Raw genomic sequence first — 26,932 nt, 5'->3', positions numbered from 1 at the left:
CTCCTCCTGCCCGCCAGGACCTACTCCATATCCAGGACATTTACTTCTAAATTCACATCTTGCTGCCCACAAAGTCTCCACAAAGTCCCATCCAAGGCCTCAGTCCACTTCCTCACCCATGCAGGGCCCCACTAGTCTTCCATTGCCTACCTCAGCTTTCCTCCTGGGTTCCAGCTTAGCTACCTCCTTCACCCTTTCCTTCTCTTCCCCTGTACCTGTCTCACAATGGCCCCAACTCTCTTAGATGCAGCCTTGCTAGGGCCCTGCCTCCTGATGGCTCTGCCTCCCTATGGCCCTAACTCCCTGAGGGTTAGCCTTGCACACACTACCTCTCAGGGGGCTCCTCCTCCTGATAGCCCGCCTTCAGGAGGGCCCCGCCTCCCAAGGGCCTTAACTCCCTGAGGGCCAGGTTAAGCTCTACTCCAAGTCCTGACTCTGCTTGGCCAAGCTCCTTCCCTCTCCTTGGGTTTGGCTTGCACTTCCTTCTCAGGTATCCCTCCTCTGAGACAGAAAAAGCCCGTAGGTAAGTGATTTCTCCTGTTTATAGAGTTGGCAGGAAAACTGAAACAGAGCCAGAGAGGAAAAGGCTGGGCTTGGAGCACTATAGGCTGTGGAAGCCCTGTGGGGTTTGAGCAGAGGGTATTTCATGGCACCAGAGCTAGACTTTGGATTGGGGGTGTGCCAATGAGAGGCCATGCAAGTTTGGGAGGGGCAGGGAGGTTTACTGGGGTCAGAGTGATTGGAAGCCTACACTCAATTCTGCTCCAGCCAGAAATGTTCTCAGCTCTGCTGAGGAAAATGTGAATTAGGGAAGGTTATTCCTGGGTGCTTCTCCTCCAGTGTCCTTCCCACCTCTTTGCCCTGCCCTCCTTCCTGACCTTTCCTTTCCCATCTGGGACAGAGCTTGCTTTCTTCATCTTAGTCTCTCCCACAGGGCCCAGCACATGTTGTGCATAGACCATTTATTGAACGAATGAAGATTTTTCCACCTGGCTCTACTGCCTCCTTCATGTTTTGCCTCGTTTATCACTTCAGAGTCTGAAAGACTCTGCGTCATATCTTCTTAGGGAGGACATTGGTAGGGGCTTTGCAGAACAGTTTGATAATGTGTTCATCATTATGACAGTGGATTTCAGGGTTTTCTTCCTCCAGGCTCAAGGAGCTAGGTATCTGTTTTTACACCTTGTAAGATATCTCCCTGCCTTTCTTATCTACTCAAAAAAGTTGTGGTGGGGATGTATTATAGGCCAGGTCCAGCTGTAGGAGGAAAGATTACCAAGTTCCCCTGGGGTGTGGCTGCCTAGTGGTCTTTAAAATACTGCGTCTCCAAGAGGCAGTTTTCTGTTATCACAAAACATATATGCAACTCTTTAATTTCAAAGTCCCTTAGAGTTTTAAACTGTTCTCCACTCTCCTCTCCCCAGTGGCATGTACACTGTGGGCAGTAGGCCAACACCAGAAGCCCAGACAACACTTATCCATGCATGACATCCGTTTTCTTGATTATATATTGCAAATGTTGATTTTTAGGTTGTCTTTCTCTTGCCCTGTAGCAGTTCTTGGGCACCTTCTCTCCATTATCAAATGATAAGTGTTATGTGCTTCCAGAAAGCAGAATAATTTTAACCTTAATTAAAGCAAAATCATGTAGAAAGGCCAATTCACCTCACCAAGTATATTCCAAATTGATAAATATTGTTTTTGTATTCTATTCTTTTGGTTTATCCTTGTCCCCCGTTTTTTTTTTTTTTATCATCGCAGAAATAAAAAAGCAGAGTGGGGATGAGAAAGAACTAAAGAAGAGGGATAAAGAGTGTCCCTTAAAAAGTGGCGGCAGAGGCTCTTTGTTGTAGATTATGTTGCCTGAGCTGGGGTGAGACAGATAGGTCTTGGTGGAAAAGTCATATGGATCTATATTTGGATAAGTACTTGGGACTTTAAGGCAGGATACAACTTTCATATGACTCAGATGATCTGGTGTCTTCCCTACAACAAAACAAAACAAAACAAAACAAAACAAAACAAAACAAAACAATTAAATTTCCAAGGGAGCAGGTGGTGGTGTGGAGCAACTATCTATGGTTATGAGAAGACCAAGCACAGTCTGGTGAGAGGACAGATAGACAGAGACAGCCTAGTCCTTACACAGGAGGACAGAAAAACAGATTAGGGATATGAAGGAAGATAACCAGAGAGATAGTTGGCCTTTCCTAAGCCACATTGTGTGTAGTGTATTACTGAGAATGTTTATTGGGAGGAGGTACATGGAAGAAGGAGCCATGGGCTCTGACCACTCACAACTGCTAGTCTAAAAGTGGAGACAGAGTATACAGTTGGATGGGATCACTGGATGGATTTCTAGATTCTGTGCTTACTAAGAAAGGAAGGATTTGGTGGAAAAAACAAAAGTGTTTAGTAAGGCTTCTTGGAAAAAAATATGTGGATCAGTTCTCATTGTACACAAAGGCCATCCTATGTTACAGTTGTATTATGGAAAACATGGTGGACAGGCAAATGGATTTCCTTCTACTGCTTTCTCCTGAGTACTTTTATTAGGTGCTCTGTGTTGACAGGATTGGGGATTGAGAAAAAGGTGTAGAGAATCGTAGAGGGAAGTAGAGAAGAAATTGATTTTCACTGTTGACATCAGTGTATCACATCACTTTCCAATCCCTTAATTTCACACCCTTCCTGGCTTTTTCCAGTCTCTTCCTGATTCTTTTTTGGAAAATCTCATGCTGGCTGTTCCTTGTAGCCCATGTAGTTTCTGAAGACCTCTTGAAGCAGAAGCTCAGGCTTTTCTGATTTGTCAAGTTGGTCATCTTGTTTTGGTCTTGCACTTGGTCTCCACTTGTGTGGAGAAAGATTTGTCCTGTTCAAGCAGACAGATACAAAAGGTTAATAGTAAGAGTAAATGGTAGAAAAACAGTGAAAAGAAATATTTAGAACTATAATCATAGAAGTTTGGACTTACCAAGAGCAGGAAACTGCAGGTCTGGTTAGGAGTGTGTGTGCATGTGTGTGTCTCTTTTTAAGACTTGAGGGAAGTGTCATTATCCAGAAGGAAAGTAGAGAGCACTCACACTTCAGTTATCTGATGCAATGTAATCATCAGGAAGAATGTGATTTAGAGGTTCATCCTGCTTTAAGGGTGGCACTCTCTAAAGGCTGCTGGATGAATCTAAGTGAGAGCTGAGAGGATCTCTTTGCTCAGAGTTACCATTTCATGGACCCGGATGGTGGACCAGGGAGTATGGCAGGAGGCTGGCTCTGGACATGCAATATTTGAAAACAATAGGAATGAACCTACTAGATGAGGTCTAGTGTGGACAAGATGCTAAGTGTCTGACTTCATGTCAGCTGAATTGAATTGAGGTCTAGGTTGGTGATCCTCTATTATCTACAAGCAATGATTAAAGTTGGAATTTCTTAGATTTATTCCAAATTTTTACGTGATTTCCCTGAATAAAGGCAGGATCCTTAGAGGCTGCATTGTCAATCCCCTTGATTCTAGACATATTTGTAGCTTTCTTCCTTTTAAAACTAAAATAGAAAGGCAATCCTTTATCTTCTCTCTTGATCTCCCTATACTAATAGCATGTACCCATTATCCCTTATCTCACATGCATATTCCTTAATAACTTTGAAAGGTAATGAGGAGATCCAAAAATAGACAAAGAAGTCAGTACTGATGCCTGATGTTCATTGGGTTTGTGTTTATTTCCATGGGTGATTAATAAATACTAATAATTCCCTAGGTGTTTTGAGCTCAGAGCTGGTCATGGACATGGGTCACAATGGGAAGCATTAATGCCCATTTTATATTCTACTAGATCAGGTCTCTGGTTGTCAACAAAAGCAAGTCAGAATAATCAATCTGACATCGCTGAATTCCTTTTTTCCCAGTACCACCCTGAATTTTTTATCTCTGGAATGGGCTTAATCATATTTTGGAGTGACTGGGTGAGCTGACATTTTTCTGGTACTGGTTCTTCTGGGTTAAGGATGAAGAAGATTTGCATTCTCTGGCAAAAATTCCCAGCCTGCTCCTGATTGGCAGCCAAGTCTGGGGATCAAATGGCCAAATGAATTAGAGAGCTCAAAAAGATGATTAAACTGGCACCATCTTCCCTCCTACCTTCTTTTGTCATTGTTGGGACTGTCCTTTGTGAGAGAAATTTCCTAATGGTCTGTGCAGGCAACGTCTGAATGCCTCAGATGATGGCTGGGGTTAGAGAAACCCAAATGTAGAGGTATTCAGGTTGTCAGGAGATTGCAACCATCTTCCTGCCATTGGGCTCCCATTTTAGAAAATGTCTACTCCCCACCCCTATCTTCTTTACACCGTGAGAATCAAGGTTTCCTTTTCTACTCTAGCACTCCCTGACTGCACTGAAGATCGTCCTTTTTCTTCTTAAGAATGCGGTCGTGACTAGAAAAGATTTGGAGTAGAATGTTGAAAGAATAGGATGTTGAAAGAAGTCTAGGAGGGTGCCATATTTGGCATCTAGAGATCTGTTATCCTGTATTTCCATTAAAAGCCAAGCCAAGGAGATGGGCTAAAGTTGTGGGCAGGAATTACAATTAGTTGTAAAATCATAACTGGAACTATTGGAATAGGCATGGAGATGCTTTGAAATCTTTATTGGCCTCTAAAACGCTGGTGATGCGTATTAAGGAGGGCACGTATTGCATGGAGCACTGGGTATTATATGCAAACAATGAATCACGGAACACCACGTCAAAAACTAATGATGTACCGTATGGTGACTAACATAACATAATAAAAAATTAAAAAAAAATAAAATGACAACCTGGAGATATTTTGGTCCTAGATCAGGTTTGGATTTTAGCAGAACATGGTTTAGATGGAGCTTTCAGTTTTAATGATCCCAGTACTTCCAGCTCTGGCCTAACAGGATCTGTTCAGGAGAAAAGGGAAGACATTGCAGAGAGTGACCTGGGCACAAAGATAAGAACTGGCTCAGATACTCTTTACTAGCCATACCCTTGAGTGTTAACTCTTTGTGCAGGTAGGATGCTGCAGTAGAAACAACATGGTCTTTGAAGTAATAAAGAACCAAGTTCAAATTCCTGCTCTTCTTTTTACTGGCCTATGAGCTTAGGACATTTGTCTAACTTCTAGGTCTATAAAGTGGAATAATAATAATGTCATTGGGCTGTTATGGGGGTTAAATGAAATAACATCTGTGTATTACCTGCAGCTCATCAAATTCTTTCTCTTTCACCCATCTGTCTATGTGTCCCTATATCTTGCATATATGCCTGGTGCCCCTATTTGCCAAATACCATTTTTCTTGACCTCCAGCCTCTGCACATGTGCCCCAGTGCCTCTAGAGCTCAATTCTTGGACCCCAGTGCATTAGTTAGTGTTAGTCCCACAAAATGACAATATGTTTATTGAGTTTTTATAACTAAAGTAACATGAGCCAAGGTTGTGGTTTCTTTCCAGGAATTTTCACTTGCTGACAATTTTGATTGTAAATCAAAGACAGGGTTCTATCTCCCCATCTGCCCTTCTGATCTAATGTTCTTGATTTGGGGCTAGATTGTTCTGGGTGGATTTTGTGCCAACCAAAAGTGCTTGCAAGATTGTTTATAAAGGACATTCACAGAAGAAGAATGTGTGACCTTTACTACTGGGACATTCTTTTTAGTTCAAAAAATATCAAACCTACAGAATGTTGCAAGAGTAGTGTAATTAATACCCATTTATCTTTCACCAAGATGGAGCAAGTGTTAATATTTTGCCACATTTGCTTCCTCTCTCCAGTGTGTGTGTGTGTGTGTGTGTGTGTGTGTGTGTGTGTGTGAATATGGTCCATATTCAACTTTTACTAATTATCCGATTTTTTTTTTAATACTAAAATGTTGCTTCCTGATCCAGGTGCAATCCAGCATGCTGCATTGAATCTCATGATCATGTCTCTTTATTCTCCTTTAATATGCAAAGTTTCCTCAACCTGTCACTTTTGACATTGACAGTTTTGAACAGCGTAAATCAGTGGTTTTATAGAAAGTCAACTTTCTGTACGAAGCTGTTCTATAGAGAGATTGTTTCAATCATTACATTCAGGTTACGCATTTGGGGCAGGAATATGATATAAGAACATTGTTAAAGACAATGACTGCCATGTAATCGGGGAACGGGATTTTTCTCCCAATTGTATTTGTAGCATCGAGCACTGGCATTCATAAGGTACTTAATATTTATTGAATGAATGAATGAATGACCTGAGACTTTCACTGCAACTTAAGTCTATTATTTTTCTACTTGAGGAGTGGAGGAAGAGCTGCTTTCTCCTATATCCTAGTCCCCTTTTTATTATATGTTTTTGAAGGCAACCCAGGACTTCTGTAAAGAGCCCACAAGAAGGGAAATGAGATGGGGAGTATGATGTGAGGCAAGCTGTGGGGTCTCTTTACCCTGGGATGGGTGGTGATCATACTGTGTTGAGAGTAGATGATGAACAAAGTAGTCCTCAGCTAGAAAGAAATGCAACACACACCTAAGTATATGGCTTGTTACCTTGCTGAGAGAAATTAATTATTTAGGTTTCAGATTTTACTATATTTCCCTCCCCTAACCCCCATTTGAATCCTAAGAATGCCATAGTGAAAACTGATTTCTGTCTCTCCAACTTTCCCCGTGGGGACAGCCCCATAGTTCTCTCCTTCTCTACCCTCCATCTCTCCCCCATCCACACACACAAGTGTGTATTTCCAAACATTTATAAATGGTTTTGGATGGCTATTCTCTCCAGATTATTTGTTGTTGAGAAAATCTGTAATTTCTTGGACTTTTCGTTTGAATGTGGAAGCTTTCATCCTTATTGCCCAGAAGGAAGGGAGATTATGAGAGCTACTCTTTGCCTCTCAAAATGTATTTTCAGGCTTCCCTTGGGGGCCCTCTCTCTCTCCCCAGCTCTGAGCATCTCAAACATTTCTGACAATCCTTTCTGAGGCATCTGGGCTGGGACAGGATTCATCTATTTAATTCTGCAAGGCTTGTGAGTGCCTGATTCACATGGTTCACATGGTTCCTGCCCCCTTTTACCTACCCCTATCTTTGTAGTCCTTAATTTCACCAGGTTCCAGGAAAGGTGCCCTTTATCTCCATGTCAGCTCATGATTATCCTCAATAATGGTGGGAATAACCTAAAAGAGTGAACGATACTAAAATGGCTTTTGATTATTTTTAACTGATGGAGTTCTACCTATAGATAATCCAGACAATGAATAGCTTCAGTGAAAGCAATCTGTCATGTCGCTCCCCCATGGGTGGGTGTATGGCATCTCTTCTTCGGCATCTAGAGAGGGAGGCAGATGCAAGAATGCAGTTTGTTCAGCCCTCAGTGTGTTGTCAGAAGGATCAGACGTTTACTGGGAGCTCTAAAAAACCTGTCTTCATGCTTTGTTTTCGAACTCTGGAGGAGGCCTTTCCTAGGTTTGAGAACCCAATATTTACTTTATAGAACATGAAATCAGTAGGCAACATGTGAAACTCTGTTTTTCTAGTGTTTCCATCACACCCAGAGTAACAGCCTAAGTCCTCACAGTGACTCTCAGACCCTATGTGAAGGATCTGGCTTCCTGCTTTCTCTCTGACCACATCCCCTACTGCTTCCCCTTCAATCACTGTGTCCTGGCCCTACACACCTCCTTGTTATTCCTCAAAAATAGTCAAGTACCACTTCACACCCATTAAGATGGCTGCTATTAATAAAAAAATAATGAATATCAGTGAAGATAGGAAGAAAGTGGAATGCTTGTGCATTGCTTGTGGGAATGTGAAATGGTGCAGCCACCATGGAAAACAGTATGGAGATTTCTCAAAAAATTACATATACAGCTACCCTATGATCTAGCAATCCCACTTCTGGATTTATATCCCAAGGAATTGAGAGCAGGGACTAAAAAAGATATTGGTACACCCGTATTCAAGACAGCATTATTCACAACAACTAAAAGGTAGACGACCCACATGCCCATCAGTGGATGGACGGATAAGCAAGATGTGGGACATATACTCAATGGAATGTTATTCAATCTTAAAGAGGAAGGACACTCTGACACATACTACAACATGGATGAACCTTGAAGACATTATGCTAAGTGAAATAAGCTGGTCTGGTCATAAAAGGACAATATTGTACGATTCCACTTATATGAGGTACCTAGAGTAGTCAAATTCCGGCACAGGAAGTAGAATGATGGTTGCCAGGGGCTGTGAGGATGGAAGAATAGGGAGCTACTGTTTAATGGGCATACAGTTTCAGCTGAGGAAGATGAACAAGTTCTGGAGATGGATGGTGGTGATGGTTGCACAACAGTGTGAAGGTAAGGCTGACGGGACCACCCATTTCAAAATCACAGCACCCATTCTGAGCATCCCCTAATATTTTCTTACTTTCCTTTCCTCTGCAGCACTGTGAAAATTAAACACAATATATATTCCTATTACTTATTTGTTTTTTGTTTGCTTCCTACTGCAGAAATGTAAGCAACTTGATGGGAGAAATGTTTGTGTTTTTCTTTGCTTTATTCACATTTATATAAATGAGGATTGGTCTATTTGTTGAATGAATAAATGAAGGATCATGATTGGACACAGACTTCTAGAGAAGGCACAAACAGAAAGAGAAGATGGGAAGATTCCATTTTTCATTTGGTTGTGCCAACTAATTTACTCAACACTTAGATAGGAGACTGGACCCAGGGTTCATGGTGGCTTTTGCTCTGTTTACCTTTTCATATGTATTCTGACCTGTTTCCACTATGAAAGTGTTAATGTACACATGCACCACACTTACTATTTTTTTCTTATAATAATATTTTTTAATGATTTTTTATTATATTATGTTAGTCACCATACAGTACATCCCTGGTTTTTGATGTAAAGTTCAATGATTCATTAGTTGCGTATAACATCCAGTGCACCATGCAATACGTGCCCTCCTTACTACCCATCACCAGCCTATCCCATTCCCCCACCCCTCTCCCCTCTGAGGCCCTCAGTTTGTTTCTCAGAGTCCATAGCCTCTCATGCTTCATTCCCCCTTCTGATTACCCCCGCCCTTTCTTTATCCCTTTCTTCCCCTACCGATCTTCCTAGTTCTTATGTTCCATAGATGAGAGAAACATATGATAATTGTCTTTCTCTGCTTGACTTATTTCACTTAGCATTATCTCCTCCAGTGCCATCCATGTTACAGCAAATGTTGAGAAATCATTCTTTTTAATAGCTGAGTAACATTCCATTGTATATATGTACCAGAATTTCTTAATCCAGTTATCTGTTGAAGGTCATCTCGGCTCCTTCCATGATTTAGCTATTGTGGACAATGCTGCTATGAACATTGGGGTGCATATGGCCCTTCTCTTCAATACATCTGTATCTTTGGGGTAAATACCCAGTAGTGCAATGGCTGGGTCATAGGGTAGCTCATTTTTTAACTTTTTAAGGGACCTCCACACTGTTTTCCAGAGTGGCTGCACCAACCTGCATTCCCACCAACAATGTAGGAGGGATCCCCTTTCTCCACATCCTCTACAACAAGTGTTGTTTCTTGCCTTGTCAATTTTTGCCATTCTAACTGGCGTAAGGTGTTATCTTAGTGTGGTTTTGATTTGAATTTCCCTGATGGCTAATGATTTTGAACATTTTTCATGCTGGATTTCAAGCATCACACTTACTATTATTTCAAGCTCTTGCCCTGAACTCAAAATCTCTACTACTGTATTCCTGACTGCCCCCTACCAGAGTTGTAGGGTGCTAAGTTAGAAATTCAGAAACTCTGGGGAAGCTCAGTTATCCAAAAAACCTTATACTTCTTTGGGAGCCACTGGTTGAGTGTCTCTGGGGTTTTCATTGTCTGGAAATTTTAAGGAGGATGAGAGAATTTATATTCCTTGGGATCAGGAAGGAGCTGTGCTTAGATACAAAGAAATTGCTCTAATCTCTGGAGATGTTGAGTTTATAGTTCATGTCTCTGAAACTTTGAGGACTTAAAAAATAATCATTTAACACTCTCATTAACCTTCCTCTCAAGTCTTTATCAGACTCCTAGCAAAGCAACTGGTTCCAAACCAACTTTGAAGCTATTCGGGAGGAGCCACAAGGCCTACTTCCTGATTGGCAGGATCCAGTGGAACTTACTGCCTTGGACAAATGTTTTGGCAGGAAAGGTCCAGAGTGAGGGCAGTACCCTTCTCAGAGACAGAAGAGTGAACACAGTGACCTCCAGGAAAAAGGAAAGTGGACTGGGCTGACTGGGAAAGCAAGACATTCTGTAATTCAGTGGTGGGTTGTTGGATTTAACAGGACTTCTGGGATACTTGGAATGGATCTTTCGTTTTGGAGTTTGGAAGAAGCTCAGAGAATGAGAGAAACAGGGAAGGATGGAGGGAAGTGCAGAGCCTGGGGCCATGATGGAATTCATACAAGCTGGCTTCATGTTCCCTGGCCCCTCTCTACATTTCTTTAAGCACCTCTCCTGAGCAAGAACCTCCTTTGGAAGTGATTGTTTTTTAATTAAAGTGAGATTCACAGACCCAGGGCCCTTATTAGGAAATGTCCTCGGAACACGCTGATGATTGAGCATGTTCCAGTCTCCTGTTTCCTCCTCAGTTTGGCCCTTTCTCATTAAAAAAAATTACTTCAGGGAACTCAAGATATAGTAGTCAGTCAATACTTCTCTGCATTCATTTTCTCTGTCCTAAAAGCTTCTTTAGGTTGCTTGCTACAATCATGAGCAGATCCTTGTCCTGAGTAGTGCAGGTTGGGGTGGGAGTGTGGAATTCAGGAAGAGGAGGTATCTGGATCCTGGCCCTGAACTCTGGAAGCTTTTAGACTGTAAAGGAATTTAAGTGACACACCAGGACACAAGCTGATAGATAGGGAAAATTTGTTTCAGGTGAGCATCAGGAAGGGCTGTAAGTGATGGCAGGAAAGGGAGGAAGGTTGGAGATGGGGATCAGTCAGGATGGCTCAGGAAAGGCTTCCTAGATGTGGGGAAGAAGGTTGTAGAATAGGGTTGAGAAGAGCTAGGGTGTCAAGACTGGACAGAAAGGAGTGAGGAGGTTGTCCCTGGCAGGGCAGGTAACTTACCCAGGCCACAGGCTCATCACAGGAAGGGTAAGTCAGGATGTGAGGAGCTGAGTTAGGAAAGAGATGATGGGCTTGAGGGTAGGGGGAGAATTAGGTTGGGGCTGTGACAAATGGGTCAGAGAGTGTAGACTGAATAGAAACCACTGGAATAATCACAGATCATTGCACAGAAAAAGGGCATTTCTGAACATGGCGTTTTGAGGACTATGTTTCTCTGTGTCGTTATAAGCTGGATTTGTGGTAGGCTTTCTCAGGATTCCCAATCATGAGTTTGCTTTCTCTTCTAGAAGTTTGCTTCTTCATTTGTTTGTACTGCTTGCTTCTGTTGGAGTCATAAAATATGATTATTTAATTCCCAGATGTTTTGTTCTTTCAGTTGCTTCTCTGGTATTTTTATATACTTTGTCTGTAGGCCCGCTTTCCTTCATCTTCAGTAAAAGTGGAAAGAGTGCAAGGACCACCCTGCACAACCCTGTTGAGGGAAATAGAATTTATCAAAATTAACCCCTCTCAGATCCTGCCATTCAGATGGTCCTCTTCTGGGATTCCTGCTCAGGGTCTATGGATGGACCTTAGAAAAGTGTATGACATTTTTTTGATGTGACCAACCTCAGAGGGGTCTGTGATTCAACACATTTTAAGAACCACTGTGTGTCTTTGTTGGGAGGTAGGTAGCTGGGGATGGTTCCCCAGAGAGAGAAATGTGGTACAGGCATCCTAAGTGCCAACTGCAGGAACCTCCAAGGACAGTTGAAGGAGCTGAAAAAGAAAGAGGAATCGGGAGAAGGGAAATGGGTTCAGAGGGAATTAATAGGATGGGTGCCCCGTCTTCCTTGTTCTTAACCCTCTTTCTAGCAGGAATTTATTCTTTATATTCTCCATATCCTGATGATTACAGGATTCTGGTTTCCCTTCAATTTAAAGTTATTGAGTGCCTGCTATTATCAGCCTGTACCAGGTCCTCTCACAGTATTATCCCCTGCAATTCCTGTGTTGAATCTGCAGTGCACAGAGTGTGTCAGTCCCTCCCTCAGTCATGGCGCGTTTGCACCATGGCTTTCTGTCAGGCCCCTTTTCAATGCATTTTATTTTCCCATTTCATTATTTTCTCTCTTCTCATTTCTTCTCACAGCAGGCACTTGCTCTAGTGTATTTAACAAATGCTCTTCCAGTTCATGTTCTATATGTGTATTTATATACATTCATCCACTCAACAAATACAGTGCTGTGTGTCAGGCACAGTTGTACATGCAGGAAATACAGCCAGGAGCAAAACAGTGGAGAAAAAAAAAGTCCTGCTTTCTTGGAGCTTTCATTCTTCTACAGTGAGACAAATCATGAACAAATCAGTAAAACATATAGTATCTTAAATAGTGTTCAGTGCTATGGGAAAAGAAGGGCTGAGGATCAGGTCTGTTGTGGGTGGTTAAGAGAAGAGTGCAGTTGTATGTGGGGTGATTCAGGAAGGCCATGCTACAAATGTGCTGTTTTACCAAATGCAGTTAAAAGAGCAACCATGTGGCTGTCTGGTCCAGAAGTGGTTACAGGGGACAGCCAGTGCAAAGGCCCTGACAGGGGGTCTTGCCTGGTATGTTAGGAGGCCAGAATGGTTAGGAGGCCAGTGGTTAGAAAAAATGAGTGGGAAGAGAGAGAACCAGAAGGCTCAGAGGTACCTAGGTCAGTGACAAATACTGTAGGACTCTGTAGGTCATTATAAATGCAGACTTCGGTTTTACCCTGAATAAAATGGGAAACTAGTGGAAGATTTTGAGGAGTAGGAGATCTTTTTAACAGATCCATGTGTATCCTTGACACATCTGCAGCATTTTTTGACCATTTTAAAAAGTACATGAATGACATTGTGCTATATACCTCATCCTGCTTTTACTTCCCTACTTAACATTGTTTCTGAGATCAATCCACGTTGCTCTCTGTAAATCTATTTTATTATCTCTTACTACTGTGTAGTACTTCACTGTGTACACATGGCACATTTTACTTACATATTCCCCTAGTAACAGTCACTGGCATAGCTCCCACTTCTGCCACCACAAACAGTCCTGTGATGAACGTGCTCACGTGGGCTCCTTATGGACTCAGGAGAGAGTTTCCTTGGGGTGTGCACCTTGGAGAGGGATTGCAGGGTGGGAGGGTGTGTGCATTCTTAATTCCACTGGGATTGTGCTTCAGGATGGTGGCCCCAGTGATGCTCCCACCAGCAGTGCCTGATGGTTTGTATCTTCTCATTGAATATTCATGCTGACCCAGTGAGGGAGGTCAACTAAGGTCCTTTGTGGATGAGGAGACTAAGGCTTAGAGAAATAGAGCAAATTTTCCAAGTTCATGTGGAAGTCACGTGGTAGGACCAAGTTGAACACCCAGCATTTCTGCCATAATAGTCATTGCTTTTACTCTGTAGTACTCAGCACTGCCCTTCCAGAAATAACAGGAGGTATCCATAGGCACAGATGATGATGATGATGATGATGATGATGACGACGATGATCATATTTGAGTCTTGCGGTTTTCTGTTCTTTTTTTTTTTTTAGGGAGAGAGAGAGAGAAAGAAGGAGTGTGAGGGGGGCAGAGGGAGAGGAAGAGAGAATCCTCAAGCAGACTCCACGCTGAGCACGAATGTGGCGCTCAATTCCAAGACCCTGAGATCATCACCTTAGCCAAAATTAAAAATTGGCCACTTAAGTGACAAAGCCAGCCAGGTACCACAAGCCTTGCGTTTTTCATTGCCTGATCTAACTCAGTGAGCCTAGGACCCCAAGTGTTTAATACCAGCATGTATGTCTAATTAGAGAGCTTAGGGTTTTAGGGTTTCAAGGCAAATTATATGGAATAAAACTGATTTCATCATCTTATGAGGGCTAACTAACAGGCTTGAGTTTTAATAGGTGATTTTGAGACAAGACATTTATAAAGGCTAATTAATTGATTATTGACATTTGGGGACTTTGGATCAGATTTCAATATGAACTATTAGGTAGATAATATTAAGATCATATTGTTTGTTAGGCACTGAGCTAAGTACTTTACAGACATCATTTCCCTTACTCCTCACAACTAGCCTGTGAAGTATTTACTTTTACTCTGATTTGAGTGTCGTGGAAACTAAAGCCCTGAGAGGTGAACTAATTTGTCCAGAGTCACCAGCTGTGAGGTTGAGTTGTGAATGAACTTGAACCGTGTACATACAGAGCCTCACTCCTAACTACTAAACTGTGTTGCCTTCCTGTGAGGGAAGCTTTTACAGTCTCCTCCCCTTGAACTTGAGAACAATTTCATGTCAGTTGGGGTGGTTTAGAGCACTCACGGGAAGTGCAGGGCTAGTGGACAAGAATCTCCAGAGGGAGAGGGTCTGAAGTTTGAAAATGTTCCCCAGGTGTCTTCATTATGCCTGCCTCTGTCCCCCAAAGTGAGAACCTCTGCCTTAGGACATCCTACCTAGATTATACGGCCTCAGCATGATGCCTTCAAAAAAGTGGGAATTCTCTAACTGGGTGTGGGTTGTTGGTTGCCTATAACCCTAGGCAGCCTGATATTTTTAAACAAATGTCCTCAAAGGCAAACAATTCTTTTTTACCCTGTGTTGCTCATACTTGCCATGAATGATGTGCAGTCAAGGTTTTACCACAGTTGGTTTTCCCTCCACACTTCTCCTTTTGATTGCCTTATGCTAGGAATTGTAATACCTTTTATATCTTTACCTGATCCAGGCTTATTTATACAGGTTGCTTGACTACAAAGTACGCATCTCAATGTCCAGTACATAGGTATTCCAGATTATGTGCTCTTTCAGGTTTTGCTTCTCAGTTTGGTCATTTGTTCAACACATATTTATTGAGCACCCACCTCACAGTCTGATGGAGGAGATAGGCAGCTGACCTGGAATTTGGATACATTAGGATCAGTGGCACATGGGGGGAGCCTGGTGCTATGTGAGCACATAGGAAGGGCAGCATAAGGGTCAGGGGAGGCTTCCTGGAGAAGCAACTGCTGAGCTGGGAACTGAAAGAGAAATAGGAGTAGTTAAGCAAAGGCCCAAAGGGCATTAGAGACAAGGGAACAGGGTAAGTGCAGAATTTCGCCGCTGGAGCAGGAACTGGGCAAGGGATGAGGCTGGAGGAATTAAGCACAGGTCAGGTTATTAAGGAAAGAAGTACTATGAAGGAAAGGCAGTGAGGAAACACTGAAGGGTTTGAAGTCTGGGGGTGGGTGGGGGACACCTGAATCACATTTGTAGTGTAGAAAGTTTCCATGAGTTAGGAATTGACCCTCACTTGATGGGAATGCAAACTAGTGCAGCCACTCTGGAAAACAGTATGAGGGTTCCTCAGAAAGTTGAAAATAGAGCACTGGGTGTTATACACAATGAATCATTGAATGCTACATCAAAAACTAATGATGTACTATGGAGACTAACATAACATAATAAAATTAAAAAAAATTAGAGCTACCCTATGACCTACCAATTGCACTACTAGGATACATAAGGATACAAAAATAGTGATTGCAAGGGGCACATGCACCCTAATGTTTATAGCAGCAACATTCATAATAACTAAACTATGGAAAGAGCTCAGATGTCCATCATCGGATGAATGGACAAGAAGATGTGGCATATATATATATATATATATATATATATATATATATATATATATATGATGGAATATTACTCAGCCATCAAAAAGAATGAATCTTGGGGCACCTGGGTGGCACAGCGGTTAAGCGCCTGCCTTCGGCTCAGGGCGTGATCCCGGCGTTATGGGATCGAGCCCCACATCAGGCTCCTCCGCTATGAGCCTGCTTCTTCCTCTCCCACTCCCCCTGCTTGTGTTCTCTCTCTCGCTGGCTGTCTCTATCTCTGTCAAATAAATAAATAAAATCTTTAAAATAAAAAAGAATGAATCTTGCCATTTGCAATGATGTGGATGGAACTAGAGTGTATTATGCTAAGTGAAATTAGTCATTCAGAGAAAGACACCATATTATTGCTCTAATATGTGGAATTTAAGAACCAAACAGATGAATGTAGGAGAAAGGAAGAAAAAATAAAATAAGATAAAAACAGAGAAAGAAGCAAACTCTTAACTATAGGGAACAAATTGAAGGTTGCTGGAAGGGAAGTGGGTGTGAGGATGAGGTAACTGGGTGATGAGCATTAAGGAGGGCACATGATGTAATGAACACTGGCTGTTCTATGCAACTGATGAATCACTAACTTCTACCCCTGAAACTAATAATATGCTATATGTTAACTAACTTGAAATTAAAAAAAAAAAAGAATTGACCCTTCTTATCTATCTCATGTGCTTGTTGGTAAATAATAACATTGGAACTGGTGAGTGACAAATAAGGGGTCTAGATGGATTTCTAGACAGAAGGTCTGGTCCCCCATAACCCAAGGTTTCCTTTTGATCATCTATAGAGATCATCTATAGAGAAGACTTCGGTTTGACTTGATCTTTCTATCTTTATTTTTTTTAAAGATTTTATTTATTCATTTGACAGAGAGAGAGAGACAGCCAGCAAAAGAGGGAAAACAATCAGGGGGAGTGGGAGAGGAAGAAGCAGGCTCCCAGTGGAGGAGCCTGATGTGGGGCTCGATCCCCAGACCCTGGGATCACGCCCTGGGCCAAAGGCAGATGCTTACAACTGAGCCACCCAGGCGCCCCAGATCTTTCTATCTTTAAATAACTCTGGCAACAGTTCCCAAATTCTCGCAAAACCAAAGCCTGAGTCAGGAGGAGAGTGGGGGCTGCATGGCTATGTTCTTTCTGTTCTCCGCTACTCATTTCTGGGACATTGCTGTGAATTGCTCATCCAAAGCATTGCTCCCCTTGAGAAGGGGGCCATTTGAAGAGCAGCAGGGGAGGAGGGGGAAGAAGAACCACAAGTGGTGTGCCCTCATTAAGAAAATATATTTAGCATATTCAGACAACGATTCATGAGAGTTCAAAATATCTCCTTGTGAAAAACTAATCGGGAGTTATAAATGAATGTTTTAATACAAGCTCACAGAACAGGGCAGTTTCTCCAGACCCTTAGCAGCTGACATCACAGATGGCACAGGGTGTGTATAGAGCACAGTGTGTGTTGGGTGGGGTGTATTGAAAGTCAGAATTCATAAAAACACCTTTCTGTCCCCTCTCCCTTCTCAGTCATGGACCCTGGGTTGGCTGCTGACCCCATTTCTCCAGTGTTTCCTTACCAGACTGTCTGGTCCTCTCCTTCTTGCAGGTAGTTATGAAGGCCCTGCCCCTTTCTTCCTTTTCCTCTATTCACAGCGCCCCTGTGGGCCTATAAGGGTAAAGGGAAGGGGTGGACTCTACATTCTTGGCCATCAGAATGAGGAGAAAGGGAGTCACAATACCATCTGACCTTGGCTAGCTAATGTTGGGGCCAAGGGTTTTAAAACCTGGGGACCAATATTTGTATTTTAAACTCAGATGATATTTAAAAGATGGCTCTGTAATTGCAACGAGGCATCTAGTCAGTGAATTGATGTGTCATAGCTTATGCTCAAGTACTGTGCACACATCCCAAGTGAGACTATTGCGGAATACATATTCATGCCCTATTGTGTCTTATAGCTTAATTAGTACATAAAGATACACGAGTTAGATGAACCCAAGTAGGATTATGTCATGTGGTGTGTAAAAAAGGAGAAAACTGGGGGAGTTCCTGGGTGGCTCAGTTGGTTAAGTGTCTGCCTTTGGCTCAGGTCATTATCCTGGGGTCCTGGGATAGAGCCCTGTCTTAGGCCTCCTGCTTAACAGGGAGTCTGCTTCTCCCTCTTCCTCTGCCCCTACCCCCACTTGTGTGCTCTCTCTCTCTCTGATAAATACATAAAATCTTAAGAAGAAAACAAAATGTTGGGAGATATTTGTCACTTTTTCTGTGGGGAAAGCAGGTTGATTTTTTCTATGATGTCCATTGGTGTCAGTTTCTGTGATTTTTGGAATGCAACAGGTGACATGGGACTTCTGAGCTTTGGTTGGTTGGTTAAGCCACTGTCGTTCAGTTAATATTTATTGTTTATTAGGCATTATGGAGGGACAGCGCACACCAGAAGAAATACAAAGCAGCATATTTGAAGCCTGAGCAAAGGAAATTGGCAGCTCCAACCCATCTCAGTTTAACTCTGACTACTGAACCAGACCGGAGACTCTCAGCTCTCTTTATTGCTACAGCTCTCTGATCCTGGAATGCTCCTCAATTCTAGCTGGAATGCTGCGTCAGGCACTTCACAGATTTGGTCAAAAGTTGGTTCACAGATATACACTGGAGGAAGATCAGACTGAGGATGACAAATACAGATACCTGAGCACCTGGAATTTAGTGGCCATGAGTGTGAGCCGCACAATGGGAGTAGGTGTATTTATCTTTGCTGGTGAGGTGGTCAGCAGTCAAGCAGGACCATCCACTGTGATCTGCTTTTTGGTGGCAGGCCTAACTTCATTGTTGGCTGGGCTGTGCTATGCAGAGTTCGGTGCCCGGGTTCCCCATCCTGGCTCTGCATATCTCTACACCTATGTCACTATGGGTGAACTCTGGGCTTTCATCACTGGCTGGAACCTCATCCTCTCCATTGTTGCTGATTCAGTCATGTCTATCCGGGCATGGATGTTAGTTTTTGACAACCTGCGTGGGAACCGGTTATCTGAGACCCTGCTTGAGAACATCTCACCATATATTTCCCATGTCTTTTCAGAATATCTAGGCATCTTTGTTCTGGGTCTTATATTCTTGCTCACAGAATTGGAGATTTTGTATCTTCTTTGGTCTTCCCAGGTTTTCAAATCATTAACATTGGTGAACCTTTTGGTTCTCGGTTTTGTCATCATTTCTGGCTTCATAAAGGGGGATCTGAACAACTGGAAGCTCACAGAAGAGGACTACTTAAAGGCTGGACTCAATGATACCTCTGACTTGGGCCCTCTGGGTTCTGGAGGATTCATGCCTTTTGGCTTCCAGGGGATTCTCCGTGGAGCAGCTACCTGTTTCTATGCATTTATAGGTTTTGAATATATTATTACCGAAGTCAAAAAAGCCAAGAATCCCCATCGTTCCATCCCCATGGGCATTGTGATTTCACAGCTCATCTGCATTTTGGTGTATTTTGGTGTCTCTGCTGCACTTACACTTATGGTGCCTTACTACCAGCTCCAACCTGGGAGCATCTTGCTTGAAGTGTTTCTCCATATTGGCTGGGCACCTGCCTACTACGTTGTGGCTTGTGGATTTTTCTTTATTCTTACTTTACGCATCTTTCACTTTACCTTACCCATATATAGTATATTATCCATGATGGCACAGGATGGCCTCTTGTTCCCTGTCTTTGCCAGAATCATTTACAGCACATACACCCGCATCGTGACTGTTACGATCATTTGCATTATCGCAGCAATCATGGCTTTCTTCTTTGGATTCACTGATCTTGTAGATCTCAGTTCAGTTGGGTCCTTGATACCTCACTCCCTTGTTGCTATTTGTGTTCTCACCATCAGGTATCAGCCTGAGAGGAGAAATAGGGGAAATGAAGAGCAGGTGCAGGAGGAGAATGAACCTGCAGCAGTAAGGCTGACTCTACGGGGACTGTTTTTTCCAGGCAGCCCCACCCCCACTCCACTCTCTGGCAGGGTTGTCTATGTTTGCTCCTCACTGCTTGTTCTGCTGCTGACTCTTCTCTGCCTGGTGCTGGCCCACTGGCCAGGTCTGCTTTCTGGAGACCCAGGTCCGATCACAGTGGTTGTGCTTCTCCTGGTGCTCATCATTGGGCTCGCTGGGGTCATCTGGAGACAGCCACAGAGCTCCACTCCCCTTCCCTTTAAGGTCCCTGCTCTGCCTCTCCTCCCACTCCTGAGCATCTTCGTGAATGTTTACCTTATGATGCAGATGACAGCTGCCACCTGGGCCCAAGTTGGTGTCTGGATGCTGATTGGGTTTTCAATCTACTTCGGCTATGGGATCCACCAAAGCCTGGTTGCTCAACTCCACTGAAATTAGGGCCAAAACTGTCGACCTTGAACTCAGCAGTTTCAGTACATATATGGGTGTTTTTTTAAAAAAAGATTTTATTTATTTATTTGCAGAGAGAGAGACAGCCAGTGAGAGAGGGAACACAAGCAGGGGGAGTGGAAAAGGAAGAAGCAGGCTCCCAGTGGAGGAGCCCGATGCGGGGCTCGATCCCAGGACTCTGGGATCACGTCCTGAGCTGAAGGCAGACGCTTAATGACTGAGCCACCCAGGCGCCCCTTAGTATATATATGGTTTGACATCATCGCACTGAATGCAGTCTGGTCCCCTACACAATAATGGGGAGTACTCTTGAGCACATGGAAAACCAGGCCTCCCATGCATGTTGGTCGTTGAACGCTAATATAGCTCTGTATTTATTGTGGACTGAAGCATGTATCTTTCCTTCCTTCCTCTCTGTCTCTCCCTTTTTTACTTGCCTACTTTTCAATTGTGTCCATAGATGGTTACTGGCTTTAAAACATGATTATTACCATTTTTATTTTTTAAAATAATCATTAAAAGAAACTAGAAAAATGTTTTTATTTTCTTTGGTTAAATATCCAGTAGTTGCAGGATGCCTGCCTTGCTCAGTTGGTAGAGGATGTGACTCTTGATCTCAGGGTGGTGAGTTAGAGCCCCACTTTGGGTGTAGAGATTACTTTTTAAAAAGTTCAGTAGCAGAACTACTGGATCATATGGTAGTTCTATTTTTAATTTTTTGAGGAACCTCTGTGCTGTTTCCCAGTAGCTGCACTTGATGCAGTTTCACAATGGCACATGAGGGTTCCTTTTTCTCCATAATCTGTCCAACAGTTGTTTTTCTTGTCTTTTTTATTTTAGCCATTCTGACAGGTGTAAAGTGATATCTCATTCTAGTGTTACATTTCTCTGAATATCAGTGATGCAGAGTATCTTTCCTTGTGTTTATTGGTCATATATATGTGTTCTTTGGAAAAATGCCTATTCAGGACCTCTGTCCATTTTTAATTGGATTATTTGTTTTTCTGGTGTTGAATTAGATAAGTTCTTTATTTATTTTCAGTATTAACCCTTTATTGGATACATCATTTGAAAATATCTTTTCTCTATCAGATTTATTTGTTTGTTTTGTTGATGGTTTCCTTTTCAGTGCAAATCTTTTTAGTTGTACAAATTAAAAAATGTACATGCACCCCCCTGTTTATTGAAGCATTATAAAGCCAGGATATGGAAGAACCCAAGTGTCCATTGATAGATGAATGGATAAAGATGTGTGTGTGTGTGTGTGTGTGTGTGTGATGAAATGTTACCGAGTCATAAAAAAGAGTGGAATCCTGCCATTTGTCAAGAACATAGATGGACCTAGAGGGTATAATGCTAAGTGAAATAAGCCAGTCAGAGAATGACAAATACGATATGATTCCACTCTTTTGTACAATTTAAGAAACAAACAAACAAAAAACCCCTAATAAACAAAGAAAAAAGAGAGACAAAAACAAAACAAAACAAAACACCAGACTCTAAACACAAGGGAAACACTGGTGGTTGCCAAAATGTAAGCGGGTGGGGGGTTGGGTGAAATAGTTAAAAGAATTAAGGTACACTTATCTTGATGAACACTGAGAAATGTGTGGAATTTTTAATCATTATATAGTACACCTGAGAGTAATATAACAACACTGCATGTTAATAATACTGCAATAAAAAATTAAAAGGGACTAGAAAAAGACTTAAGAGATGAAATATGGCCCCTGCCCTGAAGGAATTTATATTCTAACACAAGGGGTAAAGCATAACTGTAACACAAAGTAGAAAGTGTTGTCATAAGTAATATACAAATTAAGTGTCTTAAGAATTCAGAGTGGAGGATTATTATTTGTGGCTGGCGCAGTGGTGAGGATTGATTAGTGAAATCAGAGAAGACTTTGTACAGGAATGGCATTTGAGTTGGTGGTCTTTGGGGATAGGATTTTCCACACATGGGCATCAGGAAGAGAAGGTAGGCAGAGAGAACACCAGGAGGAAAAGCACAAGAAAATGAAGCAGTGTTCAGAGTGCACCAAGCAGTCTATGTAGCTTGAGCCTTGGCTGTGTGAGGGGACAACAGAGCATGTGCAGGTGGATTGGAGCCAGCTTTCCTCTGAGCACAAAGCCCTTTGGCTTTGGACCCATTACCTATGCTGAAGATCCCTGGGGCTTGTTCTTGTACTTGTGATTTCTGCATTCTTGGACTTTAAAGTTTCTTGACTATTGTCTGCTTTGGTCCACCTGCTCAGAAAGTACACAGCTGAGAGCCACCTGTCCTGGGTTCTAGTCTGGTTTCCACCACTAACTAGCAATGTGACCTTGAGGAAACCACTCAGTTCCTTCCATGTCTGCTTATTTATCTGTAACATGAGAGGTCACTACTGATCATTTCTAAAATTCCATTTACTTAAAAAAATCTGAGATTTACTCTGGTTCTTCTGTCCTATTATTCTCTCAACTAGGTCTCTCTGGCTATGATTTGAATCTGCATCCTGCTCTCTCTTCACTACAATCTGTTGTTGGAGCTGTAAAGGTACAATAAATATGACCTTATTTCCCCTTTCCTATGTTTGGAACAAAATGAGAATCAAGACATAGAGACAGATGATTAAATCATCAGCTTTAGATTGCAGCCTAATTGGCTTGCTAATCCTGAATCACTAAATTAGAATTCCTCCTCATTGCAAGTAGTGCTGAGCACCCTCTGCCTCCCACCACAGGAGAGAACCTGATTTTATGATGTTTTCTTATGTATGAACAGGTTGGACTGCATGTATCTTGTGGGCAGTTGGCTCTGGATTAAGAGAAAAAAAAAAGAAAGAACATGTACAAAAAACTGGAAGGGGCCAAGCTGGACATGCTCAGTGCTGTCTCTTCAATCCGTAATTGAAGTCAGAGTGAGGGGAGTGCTGGATAGAGGCCAGGAATAGTACTCTGCCCAGTGGTGCACTCTGCTCAGTTGTGCTCAGACTTCAGTGGGTGCCACCTCCTCTGCTGGGTCCAGTCTCCAGCTTTTGGAATTCAGTAGGTCTGGGTGGGGCTCAAAACTTGTATTTGTAAGTTCCCAGGTGATGCTGATGCTGCAGGTCTAGGGACCACACTTTGAAAAACCAAAGCTCCAGCTGATGCCCTTCCACATGTAAAAAAGTAGGGAGGGAAACAAAAGTGCCCTTTGAACATTTACCTTCATTTAATGAAATGTTAAATTAAAACACCATCATTAATCCTTTCACAGTGGGGAAAATCATAGTGAGTCATTTCACAGTGTATATGTATATCAAACCACCACAGTGTACACTTAAAGTCTCTTACAATTTTATATGTCAATTTTATTTCAATAAACCTAAAATAAAAAAAATAGAATACCACAGTTACCTGCGTGTCTTTATTTTCTTTATTTTGTTCCTATTGTAGATCACAGGTAAGGAGTGTATCTTGTTCACTCACCCAGAGCATCCGGATGGGCACCAGACACATAATGGACATTTAGCAAATTCATGTTAAATTGAATTGAAATTGACACATTTCTTTGGTACAGAAAATTCTCCTTTCTTTCAGGCTAGCACTCTTTTAAAACTTTCTGGGAGGGGAAAGATGGTGGAGGAGTAGGGGACCCTATTTCAACCAGTCCCCTGAATCAAGCTGAATATCTACCAGACTATTCTGAACACCCATGCAATTGGCCTGAGATGTAAGAAGAAATATCTGGATAGCTACAAACAGAACATCTCTGGGGGTTGGTCTCAAGGTATGAAGAGGGGACCCGAGATTCTGTGGGCAGATATCAGAAGATAAATGGAAGGGTGAGGAAGCCTTCATGCTCTTGCACTGGGAAGGCAAAAGCCTCCCACGCTGGAGACCAGGCACAGACTCACAGAATGGTAGCGGCAGGGAAAGGACTTTAGGACAGCCCCCCAGACTGAAACCTGGAACTACAGGGGAGCATGCAAACTGGGGTCGGCTAGAGGTTTTAGATGGACAAAGGGCAGAGACCTGCTGGCCTTGGGGGAAAGGGCTGGGAGAAGTGGCTGTGGGCACACAACCCAAATGCTGTGGGTTTCTAGCAGCACAGACAGAAATGGAGACAGTGTGGCCTGTAGAGTTCAGTGAAGAGCAGACAGTGATCTCTCTATTCTGAGATAGAGGATTGGATATGGTCACTTTTTTTTTAACCGCTGAAAACTGCTTTAATTAATTAATTAATTAATTAATTAATTTTTATTATCGATACGATCACTTCTGCTCTGACCCTGAGAAGAGACACAGAAAGCCGCCAGGGAAAGTCTCCAGAGAACAAAAGCCCACAAAACCAGTTTTCACTGAGCCCATCCACCCCCACAGGGTGTCCAAACAGGGTTGCCTGAGTAACAGTGCAGCAGGCCCTCCCCCAGAAGACAGGCTGGAAGGACAAGAGGCCCACAGCCCTAAGATTGCTATAGAACAGGTGCATCTTGCTTGGGTTGTGGTCAATAATTTGGACTCTGTACATTCCCACAACCACCCCTCATCATAATGACTAAGAGGAGGAACCCCCAACAAAGGAAAGAATCAGAGACTGTGGCTCAGCCACAGAACAAATGGACATGGATATAACCAAGATGTCAGAAATGGACTTCAGACTAACAATTATCGAGGCAATATCTAGGCTTGAGAAAAATATTAATGAAAATATAGAATCTCTAAGGGCAGAAGTGATCTAATCAGGCCAAACTTTAAAATGCTATGAATGAAATGCAGTCTAAACTGGATGCTCTGACTGCCAGGGTAAACGAGGCAGAAGAATGAATTAGTGAGTTAGAGGATAAAATGATAGAAAAGAAGGAAAATGAGGTGACATGGGAAAAACAAATTAAATTTCAAGAAATTAAACTGAGAGAGATTAGTGACTCAATGAAACGTTTCAATATCAGAATTATTGGGATCCCCAAGGGGGTGGAGAAAGAGAGAGGTCTTGAAGACATATTTGAACAAACTGTAGCTGAGAACTTCCATAATCTGGTGAAGAAAACAGGCATTCATGTCCAAGAGGCAGAGAGGACCCCTCCCAAGATCAATGAGAACAGACCAACACCATGAAATATAATAATACAATTTGCAAGTCCAAGGAAACAATCTTGAAAGCGGCGAGATGGAAGAGATTTCTTATGTACAGAGGGAGGAACATCAGAATAACGTCAGACCTGTCCACAGAGACCTGGCAAGCCAGAAAAAACTGGCAAGACATATTAAGGGTACTAAATGAGAAGAACATGAAGCCAAGGATACTTAATCCAGCAAGGCTGTCATTCAGAATTGATGGACAGACAAGGAGCTTCCAAGACTGGCAGAAACTGAAAGAATATGTGAGCAAGCCAGCCCTATGAGAAATATTAAGGGGGGTTCTCTAAAAGGAGAAAGACTCCAAGAGTGATATAGAACAAAAATTGAAAGGGACAATCTATAGAAACAAGGACTTCACAGGCAACAGGATGATATTAAAATCATATCTTTCAATAACCATTCTCAACGTGAATGGCCTAAATGCTCCCATAAAACATCACAAGGTTGTGGATTGTATAAAAAGTCATGACCCATTCATAAGCTGTCTACAAGAGACTCATTTTGAAGCTAAAGACACATCTAGACTGAAAGTGAAGGAATGGAGAACCATTTTTCATGCCAACGAACCTCAAAAGAAAGTTGGGGTAGCAATTTCCATATCAGACAAATTAGATTTTAAGCTAAAGACTGCAGTTAGAGATACAGAAGGACACTATATCATTCTTAAAGGGTGTATCCAACAAGAGGATCTAACAATTATAAATACCTATGCCCCAACATGGAAACAGCCAACTACATAAGCCAACTGTTAAACAAAATAAAGAGACATATAGATAATAATACTTAACATAGGGGACCTCAACACTCCACTCTCAGCAATAGACAGATCATCTAAGCAGAAAATCAACAAAGAAACAAGAGCTTTGAATGGCACACTGGACCAGATAGACCTCATAGATATAAGCAGAACATTCCACCCTAAAACAACAGAATACTCATTCTTCTCCAATGCACATGGAACTTTCTCCAGAATAGGCCACATACTGGATCACAAATCAGGTCTCAGCTGATACCAAAAGATTGAGATTATTCCCTGCATATTCTCAGACCACAATGCTTTGAAACCAGAACTCAATCACAAGAAAAAAAATTGGAAGAAATTCAAACACTTGGAAGCTAAAAGCCATCCTACTAAAGAATGTTTGGGTCGACCAGGATATCAAAGAAGAACTTAAACAATTTATGGAAACCAATGAGAACGAAAACACATGGATCCAAAACCTATGGGATATGGCAAAGGTGGTCCTAAGGGGAAAATACATAGCCATCCAAGCCTCAATCAAAAGAATAGAAAAATCTAGAATGCAGACTCTATATTTACACCTTAAACAACTGGAGGAGGGACAACAAAGGAGGCCTAACCCATGCATGAGAGGAGAATTAATTAAGATTAGAGCAGAGATCCATGAATTAGAAACCAGAAATACAGTAGAGCGGATCAATGAAACTAGAAGCTGGTTTCTTGAAAGAAGTAATAAGATCGATAAACCATTTGCCAGACTTATCCAAAAGAAAAGGGAAAGGATTCAAATTAATAAAATTATGAATGAAAGGGGAGAGATCATGACTAACACCAAGGTAATAGAAACAATGATTAGAAATTGTTGGTGGGAATGCAAGTTGGTACAGCCACTCTGGAAAACAGTGTGGAGGTCCCTTAAA

The 26,932-nt window shown here is 42.2% G+C and overlaps 2 pseudogenes across 2 annotated transcripts in view; both read left to right on the top strand.

The window, feature by feature from the left end:
• The first annotated feature begins 398 nt into the window (after nt 1–398).
• Nucleotides 399–20,292, top strand: LOC148107787 (cationic amino acid transporter 3 pseudogene; annotated as a pseudogene). The gene is made up of 3 exons (XR_015721614.1): nt 399–523; nt 13,681–13,848; nt 18,189–20,292. The product of XR_015721614.1 is annotated as a cationic amino acid transporter 3 pseudogene (transcript).
• Nucleotides 436–26,932, top strand: part of LOC123781782 (cationic amino acid transporter 3 pseudogene) — a 60,057-nt pseudogene continuing 33,560 nt past the window's right edge. Inside the window, exon 1 of the transcript XR_015721620.1 lies at nt 436–523. The product of XR_015721620.1 is annotated as a cationic amino acid transporter 3 pseudogene, transcript variant X6 (transcript). The remainder of the gene's footprint in view (nt 524–26,932) is intronic.

Source organism: Ursus americanus, chromosome 25, assembly GCF_024610735.1.
Source record: "Ursus americanus isolate L20-20 chromosome 25, mUrsAme1.1.p, whole genome shotgun sequence".
Classification (NCBI taxonomy): Eukaryota; Metazoa; Chordata; class Mammalia; order Carnivora; family Ursidae; genus Ursus; species Ursus americanus.
This window is presented reverse-complemented; position numbering and strand designations above follow the sequence as displayed.